Raw genomic sequence first — 17,270 nt, 5'->3', positions numbered from 1 at the left:
CCTTCAGATCTGGAGACCGAGGGGAACTGAGGAGAGTGCAGAGGGACCTGAGAAGGAAGACCAGGGAGTGCAAGGCCAACTACAGGAAGCAGATGGAAGACCACCTGCAGCAGAGCAACGCCAAGGAGGTCTGGAGGGGACTTAAAGCCATGTCAGGGCAGAGCAAGGTCAGGACGAGAGACCCTGCTCCTGAAGACAGAGACTGGGCCAACAACCTGAATCTGTTCTTCAATAGATTCGACGACGCTCACACCCCCTCCCACTCCGGCCTGTGCACTGACCTGCAAACACCCAGCTCCCCTTGTCTTCCTGCCCCCCTCCCCCTCCCCCTCCCCCCCTCCCTGTCACCAACACCTCTGGGCCCCTCACCATCACCTCCACCTCAGCTACCCCCCACTCCTCCCTTCACTGTCACAGTGGAGGAGGTGAGAGTGCAGCTGAGGAAAATAAACCCAAGGAAAGCCACAGGTCCTGATGGCATCAGCCCCAGACTCCTCAGGGACTGTGCAGACCAGCTCTGCAAGGTCGTCTGCTACCTATTCAACATGAGTCTGAGTCTGGAGAATGTCCCCACGTTGTGGAAGACTTCTTGTGTGGTCCCCGTCCCCAAGATATCGCACCCCAAGGAGCTCAACCACTTCAGACCTGTGGCCCTGACATCACACCTGATGAAGGCACTGGAGAGGATAATCCTCAATCACCTCCGCCCTCTGGTGAGCCCAAGCATGGACCCTCTGCAGTTTGCTTACCAGCCTGGCATCGGGGTGGATGATGCCATCATCTACCTACTGCAGAGATCGCTGTCCCACCTGGAGGGCACTGGAAACAGCGTGAGGATTACTTTCTTCGACTTTTCCAGTGCCTTTAATACCATACAACCATCACTACTCAGGGTGAAGATGGAGAGAGCAGGTGTCAGCGACCGGCTGGTTGCATGGATCACCAATTACCTCACGGATAGACCCCAATTTGTTAGGCTGCAGGACTGTGTGTCCGACATGGTGGTCTGCAGTACGGGAGCCCCCCAAGGCACAGTGCTCTCCCCCTTCCTCTTCACCCTGTACACCTCGGACTTCAGGTACTCCACAGACAGTTGCCACCTCCAAAAGTTCTCAGACGACACTGCTATCGTGGGGCGTGTGTCGGGGGGGGGCGATCTGGAGTATAGGCAGACCATTATGGACTTTGTCAGCTGGTGCGAGCTAAATCACCTTCAAGTGAACGCCAGCAAGACGAAGGAAATGATGGTCGACTTCAGCAGGAAACCCAAAATCCCTGCACTGATGAACATCCAGGGACTAGATATCGAGAGGGTGAGGACATACAAGTACCTGGGTGTTCACCTAAACAACAAACTGGACTGGTCTGACAACACTGACTCACTCTACAAGAGGGGTCAGTGCCGTCTATATCTCCTGCGGAGACTGCGTTCCTTTGGGGTGTGCAGGAAACTACTGAGGACATTCTATGACACTGTGGTCGCGTCAGTAGCCCTGTTTGCTGTGGTGTGTTGGGGGGGGGGGTGTTCTGTGCGGGACAAAAACAGACTGAACCGAATCATAAAGAAAGCCGGCTCGGTCTGTGGCTGTCCTTTGGACTCCATTCAGGTCATCCATGAGAGGAGGGCCCTGGCCAAACTTTCGGCCATCATGGACAACACCTCACACCCTCTACACAAGACTGTTGGGTCCTTATGCAGCTCCTTCAGTCAGAGACTGATACACCCTAAGTGCAGGACAGAGCGCCTCCGCATGTCATTTATTCCAACTGCAGTACGTCTCTACAACAACAGTGTGTAGATATTATAACAATGTCTATGTCCCTGTTGTTATCATATTTCATATTTCATTTTTTGGTCTGCCATAACTACATGTTTACAATCATTGTACATTCTTGCACCTTATTACATATGTATATTTACATATGTATATTTATATTTACATTTATACTTATATTTATATATATATATATATGTGAATAACTTCATACTTGCACTACTTACTTGTATATTGTTTGTTTTTTATCTATTGTTGAGCTGCTGTAACGCCGTTTTCTCTCCACTGTGAGATAAATAAAGCTATCTAATCTAATCTAATCTAATCAAAACTACATGATGAACACAGCAAACCTGCTGCCACCCAGTGGCTGGATTCCACACTGCATCTTAAGTGATGTTTATTACTCAAGAAGACTGTCATAGCATTTGCTGCTGCATTGATTCATTTACCTCATGATACTTGACGAGTAAGGCTCCGCCCCCACTCTTCCAAATATGGTCACATCCTTTGTTTGTTTTTGAAGCAGAGAATACAGATTTTATTAAATTGAAGGACGACACATTGTGAGCTCAGGGAACAGTGAATGTGTGGAACATGAAATCCAGTTTTATTTCTGTTTGTTTTTCTCCGCTCACTGACAGTGACGTTCAAGGCTCCTTACAGCAGCCAGACAAATGTGAAAGGGTTCATTTAGATGTTTATTTACGGTTACAAGTTTCTACCGAGTGAAACAACAGCAGCGTCAGAGAGCGAGAGAGAGAGAGAGAGAGAGAGAGAGAGAGGGATTTACCCCCTCCCCAAAAAAGAAATAACAAATCTAAAAGGTTTTCTCTGCACGGTGAGAAGAGAAAACAGCAGAGACAGTCCAGCTTCCCTGTTTTTCATTATTTAGCCGAGCTCTGCAGTGAGTCGGGTCAACAGACCGGCTGTGCAGAAGAAAACTGACCGTGGAGTGAAATATTTACACCCCCACATGAGACACACGATGCCGATGCTGCCGCTGCTGCTGCTGCTGCTGCTGCTGCTGCTCCTCGGTGCCTGCGGCTCCACAGAGACGCGACACATGCTTTAAAAACACAACTGAATGTTACATGTTTTTTGGTAAATGTTGTTTTTCTAAAGTCATGTATTTCTGCAGGATTTAAATTCTGAATATTGTCAGAAAGGGGTCGACATTATGAGTCCAGGCTAAGGGTGCGTTCCAGTTGGAGTTTCCCAGCTCATGTAAATGGAGCGCAGCGTGATGTAACCCCATGGGAATAATTATGGAACCTCAAAGTAAAAACATACAGTATGTAGGTCTGGGGTTAGTTTATGAAATTGAAATTTGGTTTCAGTTTTCTGTGGAGAACGTTGTACTTTTGTGTTGAATGTTAAATGTCTGTCACGCTCAGATACTGATTATCATAGTGAGACTAAACTGTCAGTGACTCTAACGGTCCATGATCTCCAAGCTCCAATCGTTTGCTGAGGAAAAGTCTCCATAAATCTTATACTTTATTACATTCAAGACAAATGTAATGAAATGATTCATTATTAGTCATTATTATATTATAACACAGATCATAAACGGCTAGAATGGCAGGAATTGAATTACTGTATTACTAGATAATAATAATTACAATTATTTGTAATTGAAATCACAAATATTTCATATGATTACTCATTGACTCGACCTTTGAAACAAATTCAATTTATAGTGAAATGAATTTTAAATGAACTAAATATGTGTGTTTAACTCAGGGATTTCACTCAATGCCTGTTCGTTTGATGATTTTATTTTTAAGTTTAAATAAATTTCACAGCCCTATTGACTGAATTGTGTTCTTTTATTTTCATGTGTATCACTGTTTTCATAATTTATTGCCAATTTTATATCAGAAAATAGACAAAATGTCATTTTATAAGCTTATAAATACAAATATGATCTGTGTGAGAATGTTTCTTACAAAAACTGAATTTGAGAATGAGGAGCAGTTTAGCAGTAACACACACACACACACGCACACACACACACTCACACACACACACACACACACACACACACACACTCAGGGCCGTGGGCTGAATGAATTCTTTAATATCAGTGTGAAACAAACCAGATATCAGGAATATTTATGTCCTTTTTTCCTCCACGTCTTCTCTCTCTCTCTCTCTCTCCCTCCCCCTCTCTCCATCTTCTCCATCCTCCTCCTCCTCTTCGTCTTCTGCTGCTGCTGCAGTTCAGTTCATTATGCACTTTAAAGTATTTTATGACTCTCAGGGCTTTTTCACGAGAAATTAACAAAAAAAAGGCTGAATGAAAACGTGGTTATACAAACTGTGTGATTCTCCCTCTCTGTCTCTCTCCCTCTCTGTCTCTCTCTCTGTCTGTCTGTCTCTCTGTCTCTGTCTCTCTCTCTCTCAGTCTAAAAGAATTCAGTCGACACAGATGTATTAAGGGATTACAATGATTTTTTTGAGTGAAAATATTGTAAAAAAATAGTTTCATTGTCCTCTGTTTGAGAGAGAGAGAGAGAGAGAGAGAGAGAGAGAGAGAGAGAGAGAGAGAGAGAGAGAGACAGAGAGAGAGGGTGGTGGAGAGAGAGAGAGAGAGAGAGAGAGAGAGAGAGAGGGTGATGGAGAGAGAGAGACAGAGAGAGAGAGAGAGAGAGGGTGGTGGAGAGTGATGTTTGGAAGAAATATACTGTAGACAGTCAATCTGGGAAGAGGGTGACAGTGGTGGACTGTGTGTGTGTGTGTGTGTGTGTGTTGTTGATCCACTGCTGAGTTCATATGTGTGATTTAGTGAATTTAAAATCCTTCATTCAGATTAATCTGAGTGACACAAAGTGACCACACGAGGCAGCAGAGGACCAGCAGCTCCTGATCACTGATTTTCTCTGTGGACTTTGGTGTGGCAGTTGTGCATTTATATACAAGTGAGTTTCAGATTAAATAAACCTGATTACGTTCAGTTCTTTTACCACCTGACCTTGCCGGTGTTCATCACCACGACAACTGACCGAGCTGTCATGTGACCTGAGCCACACAGTTACCCAGGTGCCCCTGCTGCGTGAGTTCCACAGCTGTGAACGATGAATGTGTGAAAAATGGTCATTATTATTTTGTTGTTGTGTCTTTTCCTGAGGCGGACGTTTTAGAGGAAGCTCAGGTGCAGCTAATTGAACCTTTTTCCATTCAAGTGTCACTAAGTGTTGACTGTGAGGGAGGAAGCGTGTGAATGTGAGTGTAATCGATTCCACCTGCATGTGTTTCCTGCTCAGATCTGACAGGGAAGGAAAGAAAGAAAGAAAGAAAGAAAGAAAGAAAGAAAGAAAGAAAGAAACAGAAGAAAAGAAAAAGTCCTGCGGTGAATTCACACCCACACCTGCTCACTCTGTGTGTGTGTGTTTATGTGTCCAGGTATTACTAATGTTGTGGGGACCTAAACCTGTTTACACAGTCACATTATGGGGACTTAATGTGAGAATCAAGTCCCCACAACGTAAATGACTACATTTTAAGGTGAAGATATGTTTTATGGTTAGGTTGAGGTTAGGATTAGGATTAGGATTAGGCCATTAGTGATTGTGGTTAAGGTTAGAGTAAGTCTCCAGGAAATGAATGTAAGTCAATGCAATGTCCCCTCAAGTCATGAATGTCCAACCTTACACGGTTGTCAGTCTTAGTCAGACTATGACGTTAGCTGGATTAAACTGTCCATGTAAACACACTGAGTGAGCGTGTCTTGTACGACCCCCAAACAAATCACCGTTCACGACACTGCGCAAGTTCATAGGTCATTTAGGAGGAGTTGTCAATCATTACTGAATTTCTCACCAACATTTCTTTGTTTTTTTTACTTTGTCGTGGTCGTCAAAGAGGCAGAGCTTCTGTCCCCAAAGTTTAATCCACTTAACAGCATCTTCCTCTTCCTCTTCACCATGTTTATGTCGTCAGAGCGCTCTGTTCTCATATTGGACAACGTCGTAAGAGACTTCCTTCCATCCCAGACGCCAAATCTCTGTCCTTCACTTATGTTAAAACTTCACGTCCATCCATCGTTCCTGACGTTCACTGGAAATGTGTCGTTGCCGTGGTAGCAGCAGCAGAGAGGAGCTTCCTGCTGTTCCGTCTCCTTCAGACATTTAAAGATGTTTCTCTGTTATCATTACTATTAGAGTATGAGTGTAGATGAATAGGTGAAAGCAGGCGTGTGCTCTCACCTCAACATGTGCTGCTTGTGTCGCACGGTGCTGTGTTTTCCCTGAAAACCTGCACACGGAGCACAAACTGAAAAAAGCCCATTAGCAGCATCAGTGTATCAGCGGAGTGAAGAGACCTCCTGCTCCCCCGCGTGTCGTCGAGCCAGGAGTCAGGACGTGTGTGTGTGTGTGTGTGTGTGTGTGTGTGTTTGTTTCGTGCACCGTGTTCATTTATTTGTGTCTTTGATCTGCTGATCTGCATGAAATGTGGATTTTTTTCTCCCCTCTCTGGTTAGTGTGTGTGTGTGTGTGTAGATTTATAGACATGCCTCCATGCTTTCCAATGGTTTGGGACTGAGCCATGAATCAGCTCGGGCCTGTAATGAATTCTGATGGCCCACAGGAGAGGAAGAGGAGGGAGAGGAGGAAGATGTTGGAGAGGGAGGAGGAGGAGGAGTATGAAGGGAGGAAAAAAACAAAGAAAAGAGGTTAGAAAATTGGGGTTGGACTGAAATTGGGAGGAAGTATGGAGGGAAACAGAGAGAGAGGAGGAGACGTTTGAGATGAAGAGTGAGACAAAAAAGGAGAAGAGAAAAAGGATGAAAAGGAAATGGATGTTAGAAAATTGGGGTTGGACTCAAATTGGGAGGAAGGAAGGGAGGAAGAATGGAGAAGAGGAGGAGTTGATGGAAGGAAAGGACGCACATGGTGAGCCATGTGGCTTTATTGATTGACCAAGAAAAACACAATTTAGTCCTCACTCTGACTTCTTTAAAGGCCCATTCCTCTGGTTTTCACTTCTCGTCCTTCCCACAGTGACATCATCATACATCGTCTCGTTTGTCTTCTGAATTTATTCATGAATTTAGTTCAAGGCAAAATGAAGTGACACTTCTGTGCTTCTTTTTTGTCAAACTGTGACAAAGAACGGACACAGATTCCTGTGTTCGTTGACTGAACAGCTGATACAGCTGATAATCATCTTTATTTTGATTTTATAGCTGTAGAATTGTCAAAAAAGTGAGTTCTTCTGCCCCTTTTTCCAAGATAACTTTTACTTTCCATATCTGCAACGACAGCATGGTCACAGCAGGGCTAACACAACAGAAAACAAAGGAATAGCTGAACACCATTTAAACACACGTAACTATCTTCAGTCATATCAGGGTTCTACACAAATGTAGTACCACCACAGGGCGGGGTTAACAAAAGAGTTACTGCCGTGTGAACGACTAAATAGATATTAATTTAATAAGCAGTTCCTCAAGTGTACCTAATAAAGTGGTGACTGTAACGCTATAATTGCTTTTCCTTCAATTCTTCATCAACTTTATCGTCTTTGACTTTTGCATGAGTCATGACAAAGTCATCTCAGCCAACACCTGTGTGTATCATGACTCAGCACTTTTACAGTGAATAAAATGTTGCACGACCACAAAAAAGTTTCTCGGAGCCGGAGGAATTGAGTCATGATGAAAAAGTCTAGGTTTTTCTCTGGAGCTACAGCTTTAAACAAAACACTGATCACAGGGTGAACTTTCCTCTGACAGCCGTCAGGACTGGACTCACAGATGTCGGCAGAATCCTGTATGCAGCTCATTTATAACATCGCAGCTCTCAGCAGGAGAAGCAGGGGAGGACGGCCAGCGCCAGCGTGAGAGCAGCAAATCCAATTTATATAATATATAATATATAACCCAGATATATTAAAATAGAAAAAACCCACAGTAACGAGAAACTCCTGAGCAACGTGAGTCCATGTAATTAACACACGGGGGAGCAGCGGCATGCGGAGACTCAAACCCCCAAGGCCACGTTACTGTACTCAGGTCTGTGGCTAATCTGACCTCAATCTTATCTTATCATATTTTGTCTTATCTTATCTCATCTTATCTTATTTTATCTCATCTGAACTTATCTTATCTTAACTTATCTTATCTTATAGTTTTCATGGTAAAAACTGCAAAAAAACGAGTTGTCCTCAACATGTCACTTTCGCCTCTACGGTAGCTAAATGCCATGTCATTGGTGTTTGACATTAGCAGCTAACTATAGCCAAATGCTGTGTCATTACTGCTAAATGTTAGCAGCTACTGTACTGAAGTACCTTGTCACCAACATGTCACTTCAGCTTCTACTATAGCCAAATGCTTTGTCACTGTTTTGATGACACGGCATTTAGCTTCTAAAGTAGCTAAATGGCATGTCGTTGCAGTTTGACGTTAGCAGCGACTATAGCCAAATGCTGTGTCATTGGTTTTTGATGTTAGCAGCTACTGTAGCCAAATACCTTGCGATCAACATGTCACTTGAGCTTCTACTGTAGCCAAATGCTGTGTCATCACTGTTAGACGTTAGCAAATAATGTAGCCACATGTTGTGTCATCTGTATTTGACATTTACAGCTAAAGTAGCTAAAAGCTGTGTCATTGCTGTTTGATGTTAGCAGCTATTATAGCCAGACATTCTGTCATTGGTGTTTGGTGTTATCTACCTCGACTGTGGTTTGTCTTATTTTGAATTTAGACATAATTTAGCAATGGTAAAATCCTGTGGTTAGCTCCTAGCAGCTACTATAGTCAAACACTGTGTCATCAACTTGCTGTGCCATTGATGTTTGACATTAGCAGCTACTGTAGCCAAGCGTCATGTCGTCGCTATTTAACGTTAGCAGCTACGGCAGTCAATGCCATGTCATCAACGTCACTTTAGCTTCTACAGTAGCCAAATGCTGTGTCAAAGGTGTGCGACATTAGTGGGTGCTGTAGCCAAATGCTGTATCATCAATACTTGACTTGGCTAATGTAGCCAGACAACAAATCCGACAGCGACTGTAGCTGTTTGATATTAGCAGCTGCTGTAGCACACTGTGGCAAAAGAATTTGATGTAAGCAGCTACTTTAGCCAGAATCCATGGCGTCGTTGTTTGAGTTAGTGTAGTCACAGACACAATGGCATCAGTAGAATATTTGCGAACTCTGGCTGCTGTAGCTCGTACGTTCAAACAGCTAAAGTAGGTGCTGTGAGGTTTCCTCACAGACGGAGTTTAGCGCCCTCTTTTGGCTGCTATGCTGGTTCTTCTTCAACTGTTCAACCTTTTAAACAAAAAGAAAAATTAAATCTGACTTCTTTTGCGTGTTGTGAACCCAGCAGAACATCAACGATCGATGTTAAATTGTGACCGAGATTAAAGAGAAGAAGCACAGTTAATAATTCACAGCTTCATCTTCACTCCACTGTGGCTGTAGTTAAAGAAACATGTGCCATTGTGTTTTTCTGTTTGAGCATTTTCTCCATTTAAATTTCATGTTGGAATGGATTTTTCAACAAAAATCCATCCGTCTTCTTTCTTTCTTTCTTTCTTCCTGTTCCTTCTGCGTCTCTGGACCTCGTCTTTGTTGCTCAGAGACTGTTTGTGCCGGTCATTATTCCTTTTCACCCTCACAAATCACAAACACATTAGCGCTCACTGCGTTGCATTCGGGGAACAATGAGTGAGACGCACACGCGTGCACCTGCAGAACTCTGTGGGACTGCAGTTATTTGTGCTGCTGATGGAAAGTGTTCTGACAAAGCTTTTCCATGTTTGCTTGAGCAGCTGCAGATGTTTCAAAAGCTCCGCCCCCCACCGCCCTCCTCCGCTCCCCCCGCGTGTCCCAGTCAGCAGAATCATGATTGACGATCAATCATGCATTAGCCGCCTTCACACAAGCACAGGAAGACACAAAAAAACAAAAAACAAACAATACAGTGCGGCGTCTTCTTCGCCACGAGCAGCGTCTCTGACAGCTTCCCTTGTTCTGATTCCTCCGAGGTCGTTGTTTGTGTAGGATGCATTTTGTCTCGACAACAGTTTCATTTGCATGCATGTTCTGACACGTTCTCTGCCACAGCTGTTCAATCCAGATTCTTCATGCTGGGTTTGATTAAAACCAATTTAACACCGGGTCCAGCAGCCCTAAACAGTCTCACCAACACTGAACTCCAGACAAACACAAAACAACAACTCTACCTCACTTTTAAAGGGGACTCTTATGGAGAACTCCATGTTTGTCAGCAGTAAATGTCTAATAATTGCACCAACATCACTGTTTGACGTTAGCAAATAACATAGCCACATGTTGTGTCTTCTCTGTTTGTTAGCAGCTATTGTAGCCAAATGCCTTTTCATCAACATGTCACTTCAGCTTCTAAAGTAGCTAAATGCCATGTCATTGGTGTTTGATGTTAGCAGCTACTGTAGCCAAATGCTGTGTCATTGCTGCTAGACGTTAGCAGCTACGGTACCTTGTCATCAACATGTCACTTGAGTTTCTACTGTAGCCAAACGCTGCGTCACTGCTGTTTGATGTTAGCAAATAATGTAGCCACATGTTGTGTCATTTGACGTTTACAGCTAAAGTAGCTAAATGCTGTGTAATTGCTGTTTGATGTTAGCAGCTACCATAGCCAGACATTGGTGTTTGACACTGGTTTGTTTTATTTTGAATTTAGACATAATTTAGCAGCGGTAAAATCTAGTCATATCTCTTTTTTGTTAGCTCCTAGCAGCTAGTATAGCCAAACACTGTGTCACTTTAGCTTCTACAGTAGCCAAATGCTACAAAACAGCAGCATTTTCATAGTGAACGATGAAACGTCCAGTCTATAAGAAATTAAGAGTGTTTATTTGCTGAAATGGAGTATAATATACTTAATAGGTATGTTTGTATAAATGTAGAATCACTTTAAATTTAAAAATGGCTTGTTACTCTTTTTTGTTGCCTTCAGACAAGGGCCTTGTTTTATGGAGGCTGCCATCTTGTGTTGTGTTTCTACAGAAGCTTAAAGATTGTTGTGGAAAAAGAAAATTTGAACCCGGAATTCACTCCCAGGTCAAACTTCATTCATGTGAAATAAATGAACGGCTTAATTCTTCTTCTGCTGCTTTATATTCGTGTCGAATCTACACCGTTTCTGTCAGAGTGATGTGACTGAGCATCTGAATAACCTTTTCCTCTTTTGGATAACACAAGCTGACCCTACAGATAAAACACAATTTAAACGTTTAAGGACTTGGCACGATGGACATTTTCTGATCTGACGGTTCAGAAAATGTTGCTTTAATTACCTTGTCGAGACTTTGCCAAGAAACGAAAGGTGAGATGTGAATTGGTCTTGTAAATGTATAAACACTTTTAGAAACGGCAGGATGTTGTTCTGGTGCTGACCAAAACTAATGTCCGACATTTAGTTTGACAGGTTTTTAAACTTGGCAGGTCTTTCTTTATCAGCCCTGTGTTCTGGAGAGAATCACAGAAAAGACAAAAACAATTTCATGATAACTTTAATCAATGCAGAGAAAAAGATAAAAACGAATCCAAGAGCGAGACATGATTTTCCTGATACTGATGAGAAAATGGGTCACTGCACAAAATATAAGCTGAAAGAAAAGATAACGAGTCAGGTTTTTATCACTGGAAATCAAACTTTACAGCATCAGTCAAACGTGGTTCAATTAGAAAAACTGGAAAATACCAGTTTCTTCTTTTCTCTGAATCCCTGATGGTCTATTCTGACCGTTGTCCCATTCAACAGCGGGCAAACAAAATGTTTAAATAATACCTGCACAGTGGAAGTGGGAGGATTCAGCGCTTTTCCTCCACATTCCTGCCAGTGTCCTGCCAGCTGTCTGGCTCGGCTGCCTGGCAGCTCCACAGTCGCCGCGCTGCTGCTTCACATTCTCTGTGTTTCCACGGCTGATGAGTGTCAGCAGCTTGCTCAGGCACAGACGCCGCCCGCCCGCACCCGCGGCCAAACCACGTATCTAATGTCTGTAGCATAGCAGGTATGATAAACATGCTTTCTGCACCAACAGCCTCGATCACACGTGCACTCAGAATCTGGCAATGTTTATTTATTTATTTATTTTGAATGTTAAACATCTTGTTGTTGTGGGAGATTGTGTCCACTGACCTCTACTGTCTGTTAGCACAAAAACAGCCTTGCAAGATTTGGGCTGTCGAGACCTCATGCTGTGTTCACTTGACACATTTTAAACAGAAGTAACAAGCTTTTCTTTTCACCATCGACCAAAGCAGTGTTGCACTCTGTTGTGGAAACGTCTGCAGAGAACATCAGTGAAGGTTCTCAGTCATCCAGGTCATAGTCTTCTTCAGTAGTTAGCTGTGGACGACTGGACTTGCTTGAGTTGATTTGAAGACTTTTCACGTTCTTCTCCTTCTTCACTTCTGAATAACTAGTAGCTTACCGGGTTTGTTAGGTGTCACTGTGAAACGCAGCAGGGCACCTGGTCTTCAATCAGCCTATCATGTCACCCCTGTTCATTGAGCTCCACTGAATTCCCTTAGCCGCCCGCATCAAATTCAATCACTGATGCTAGCCAACAAAGTGCTTCATGGGTCTGCTCCCACCGATTTATATGCTCTCCTAAAGGCTTATGTTGCCCCTCAACAACTCTGTTCATCAAAGGATCGGTGCCAACACCACGCTCAAGACAATCCAGACTCTTTTCGTGTGTCGTTCAATGCTGGTGGAATGATCGACCGAGCGCTAACAGAACAGGGTCTTTCAGAATCCTGTCTTTCTTCAAGAAGCTCTTGAAAACCCAGCTTTTCCAAGAGCATCTTCTGTCTTAGCACTTACCTTACACTTACCCCCTTCCCTGCATGATCTCCTTCTGCACTTGGATCCTGCTAAATGCTTAAATGTAAATGTTCTTCCCACTAGATGTCAGAACTGCAGAAGCCTCTTGGATGAGCGGTGAAATGTCTTCAACTCAACTCAAGCAAGTCCAGTCGTCCACAGCCATCCACTGAAGAAGTCTGTCGTCTTTACTTCAGGAACTCATCAGGATGGATGAAGAGCTGCTTCCAGTGACACTGTCGCATGACTCCAAAGTAAACGGTGAAACCCGCCGAGTTGTGTCAGGATGGTCACAGATGGTGTCGTGAAACCACACAAGATGGTGGTGGTTTCTTCTCTGCAGATGTGTTTCCACAAGAAATGTCGTAGAGCCACGACTGTTCCCCCTCCATTACGCTGGCAGGTACACGACGTCATCTGGAGAATCTCAGCGCTGACTGGCCATTGCGTTAGCGCAATATGTAGACTCATCACGCGACAAATTGGAGCATCGGAATCAAGAGGTCTCCTGAGAGCCAGGTATCGGCTATAAGATCAAGTCAATGAAGGCGTTAATTTTAGACATTCATCAAGAACAGCAGGAAAATCCGTTGTCGGAGGAAGCTCGAGGAAGAGGAAACGACACACGAGCAAACATCAGACGGGCTTTTTATTTAATGGCGAGAATTGCAAAACACATGCATACAAAATGGATGCCGATGTCCATGAACCAGTGAACCACCAACAGTGAGGATAAAGATTTAGACGATGGATGTTTGCGGTGGTGTCGTAAAAAAATATTTAGTCTGAAATTGGTGGGGGAGCTCTGTCGAGAAAAAGGCGACCGGTTCCTGTTCAGAAAAATTTCCTGTGTTCCTCACATCAACAGTTCCATCAGAGCGTGGTGACATCGTCACAGAGTGAGATTAGAGTGGATTCAGTGTGAGCTGAGCCAAGCTGAGCTGCAGTTAAAGGTCTCACATTTTCTCATTTTACATATTATTATTACACAATGTGAACAATGAGCCTGAACACTGAGAGTGGCACGCAGCTCTTTCTGCATCAAGCCCTCGTTTATTTCCATGATCCAACTTCATTATCTGCTTTTTTCACTTTTCCACTGGCACGACGAGTCACGCCGGGATTTAGAAAGCAAAGACCTCAATTTCACCGTCGGACCAGAACGACGTTGTCCTGTGTTTTCATCTCATAATAATAATAATGATAACTGGAAAATAATTGGAAGCACAAACAGTGACGTGATGTTTGTTTTATGACCATCATAATATTCAGTTCCGCCTGGATTTATACGCTGACGTCACATCTTCCATCCATCTTCTACTGCTTTATCCTCCACATGGAGACATCGGTCTAGGAGTTACGGTACGGGTGCCAAATCCTGTCAGTGATGACAGGATTGGTCACTTAGTTGTATTGATCGCTGGATCATTTGTGTTTACTGGATCAAAGGATGTTCTCCTTCTCCTCCCTAACATCTCAACATCTCAATGTAGACCACCATGTTTGGGCGATGTCCAACAAGAGTTCATGAAGACGAAGAACTGACAATAACTCATGAGGACTTTTGTGTAACGTGTGTTTTCCTGGGCGCGTACAGTAGTTGCTTCGTCCTCCTCGATGTATAATGCTAAAGGTTTTTGTTGCTTGGCGTTAACATAAATAAACGGTAACAGTCACTGGGTGGAGCTTCCTCTGGGGTTCGGTCAACGTTCTCTCTGGTGTGGTCAGGGCAGAAATAGGCACTGAAAACGTGGAGAATGATCATGTTTTCTGGATTCTCGGTTGGTATCCATTGGGGTTCTGGCGTATGTGTATGTTTGCTTAATGTGGGCCATCAGTAGCAGATCACCAGTGCCACCATTTCTCAAATGAAAGTGTAGATTTTGAGCTGCAGTCCCACTGGGAGGCAAAAAACCCCAACATTTCTCTTCTTGTCGTAATTATTTGGCTTCTTCGCTGAATTCCAAGTGTGATTTTCCTCCGTCGTTCACCTCAGAGAGTTACCGACAAATTAAACCCACGTCAGACAGTTCTGCTTGAACTGACGCACATTCATGTGGAACAAAAAAAGAAGCTTTTCAGAAAACATGGCATCATCTGTGTGTACGGTTTAAAAAAACCTTCACAGATATTTTAAATTCATCTCAAAGTTTAATGTTCACATCCAGTGACTCTGGTCCCAAACAGCCTCACACACCTCATACATATGGAGATGTGGTTTTGGTAAAAATAAGAAAAAAATAGCATGTGCTCCCTCCATCACTTCATCTTCTCCAGCAGCTCTTTCTCTGCTTCCTTATTCTCCTTGTAGCGGCGGTGAAGTCTCCGCGGTGCTGCTCCTGCCGGCTCCTCTGGGCAGATCCACACTCCGACCTCAGTCTGCTCTCGGCTGTGGAAACAAAAAAATTAATTTGTTGGATTTGAAAACCACTGTTCCCCGACTTCCCGTCTCTAAGGAAACGTCCTGACCTGCATATTGGGCTTTTTTTCCTTCTCCCTTTTCAGCAACAAACCCTTTGCTGTACTTCTCTCTGAGCCACACTGATGCAGTATATATGTATATATATATTTTTATATATATATGTATATGTGTAGATATACTGTATATGTATATACACATATATACATATATATGTATATAAATATATATATATGTATATGTGTAGATATATATATATATATTTATATACATATATATTTATGTATATATATATATATATATATATATATATGTGTGTAACACCTTTTAGTTACACACAGTGTAATTCCACATATTTAGAGTTTAACAATGTTGAGCTATACCGTTTGAATGAGTTGTATTTTGATGTAGTTCCTTATTTCTACCAGCAGGGTGCGCATTAGTTACACACAAGCGCTAATCAGGTCGCACTTCCTTTGTTTTTTTCCCGGGCTTGTCAGTTTTTTTTTCGTACACCGACGCTGATGAGAACAGTCATGCTATAGCCAGAGCAAGTTAATGCTGATAATTAGATAAAGAGTGGATGAAACATTATTTTGTTTCGCGTTATTCGTTCTGAAAGGTATCCGAACATAGGAGAAGGTGTTTTGTGTTGCCGGACATCGTCATTTTTATTGTGTTTTGTCGAGAGAAAACTCCAGTGAGTAGTAATCATTAGCGCTTAGCATAGCATGCTAACGGCTAATAACAGAGCACCAGCTTACATGCGTGGAGAGCGTGACGTCGGAAGCAGCTTCTTGGAGCATGTGGAGAAAGCACATCTATTACATCATACAGATAAGAAACAAACTCACACCACCCGGGGTAGATGAACAGTTACATTAAAGGACTAATACACACACTGTGGACACTGACTTATCTGGACGGTTTACTTTATTTATTACTTACTGTGACGGACACAGTTTTTAGTTTTCAGGTTTTTTTTGACAGGCATTTTACTTTTTCTCCTTTTTGGTTATTTCACAGTATTTTGTGAGTAAAGAGTTAAAACAAACATGGATATTGAACACATGTATGTATTAATGCAGAGCAGTCCATTGTATTATTGGGCTAACCAAAACAGACACTGATGCTGATGTCATTGCTTCATTAGGAACATATGGTAATGTCACTAAAGTAGTGTGGCTTCAAGCTCCAGAAAAAGTGAAAGCAGCCATTTTAGAGTTTGATACAGATGCCGTGATGGCAATGTTTGAGCTAAATCTTCCTCTTGAGATTCCAAATGTGAACAATCCTTCAGTGACCGGGCAGGCAGATAGTATTAATGCACTTACACATACTACTAACCTTATTTTAAGCAGTAGCAGTTAGTCTTCTGATGAGTGTTCACTCTGAACACAGCACCACAGCTCATGTGCAATAGACATCCGTTACATATACATATGTACATATATATTGATATATACATATATATGTATGTATATATGTACACTTTATGTGGCTGTTTGCAGCAACATCAACTTAATGTGCAAAAGACCTGCAAGAATATGATAACAATAATTTAAAAAAAAAGTAAATTCAGCAAAACAAACTTCTGAGTATTTTAGAAAATCTCATTAAATTTACATCAGCTTAAGTCTACAATACCTTAAATACATGTTCACGTCTTTATCTCACTGTTAAACAGACTTTTCCAACAGGAAACTGAAGTTTGTAAACCACTCACTCTCCCACACCAAAGCCCATAGAGAAAATCAGTGATTTTAACATCACACACAGGAGTTGTTGATCCACTGCTGCCTCCATCACTAAGTTCACATATATTATTTTTTTCAATTCAGCATTTAAAATCCTTTGTTCAGATTTACGTTAGTGACACAAAGTCACCACACGAGGCAGCAGAGGACCAACAACTCCTGTGTGCTGTGATGTCAAAATCACTGATTTTCTCTATGGACTTTTGTGTGGGAGAGTAAGTGGTTCAGAAAATGCTGTCCAACAACCAAATGAAGCAGCACATATGTTCTTCAAGTAATGTAGACTTTAGATTGAGTCTTTTTGTTAAGTGGCTAAAACCTCCTCTTTTTTTTTACTCGTAACCTGATTTTTAATTCAAAAATCCTAAACCATCTCTTTAATATTAATCTGCAACATCTTCATTTTGATGTCGGCGTAAGTTTGAATTTTTTAGAAACACACACACGGTGCATTAAGAGTGCGAGGCGTCGCCTTGACTGAAAA

At 42.5% G+C, this 17,270-nt stretch overlaps 1 protein-coding gene across 3 annotated transcripts in view; it reads left to right on the top strand.

Moving 5' to 3' along the window:
* Positions 1–17,270, top strand: part of grin2da (glutamate receptor, ionotropic, N-methyl D-aspartate 2D, a) — a 141,964-nt gene that overhangs the window by 44,174 nt on the left and 80,520 nt on the right. Inside the window, exon 1 of one of the 3 annotated variants that reach the window (XM_058618612.1) lies at positions 15,545–15,651. The exons of 1 other annotated variant lie outside the window; for it this stretch is intronic. The gene's annotated coding sequence lies outside the window, so the exon portion shown is untranslated. Of the gene's footprint in view, positions 1–15,544; positions 15,730–17,270 lie in introns of those variants that run through there. One more of the 3 variants, XM_058618610.1, reaches the window with a different exon arrangement.

This window comes from Solea solea, chromosome 20 (assembly GCF_958295425.1).
Source record: "Solea solea chromosome 20, fSolSol10.1, whole genome shotgun sequence".
Classification (NCBI taxonomy): Eukaryota; Metazoa; Chordata; class Actinopteri; order Pleuronectiformes; family Soleidae; genus Solea; species Solea solea.
This window is presented reverse-complemented; position numbering and strand designations above follow the sequence as displayed.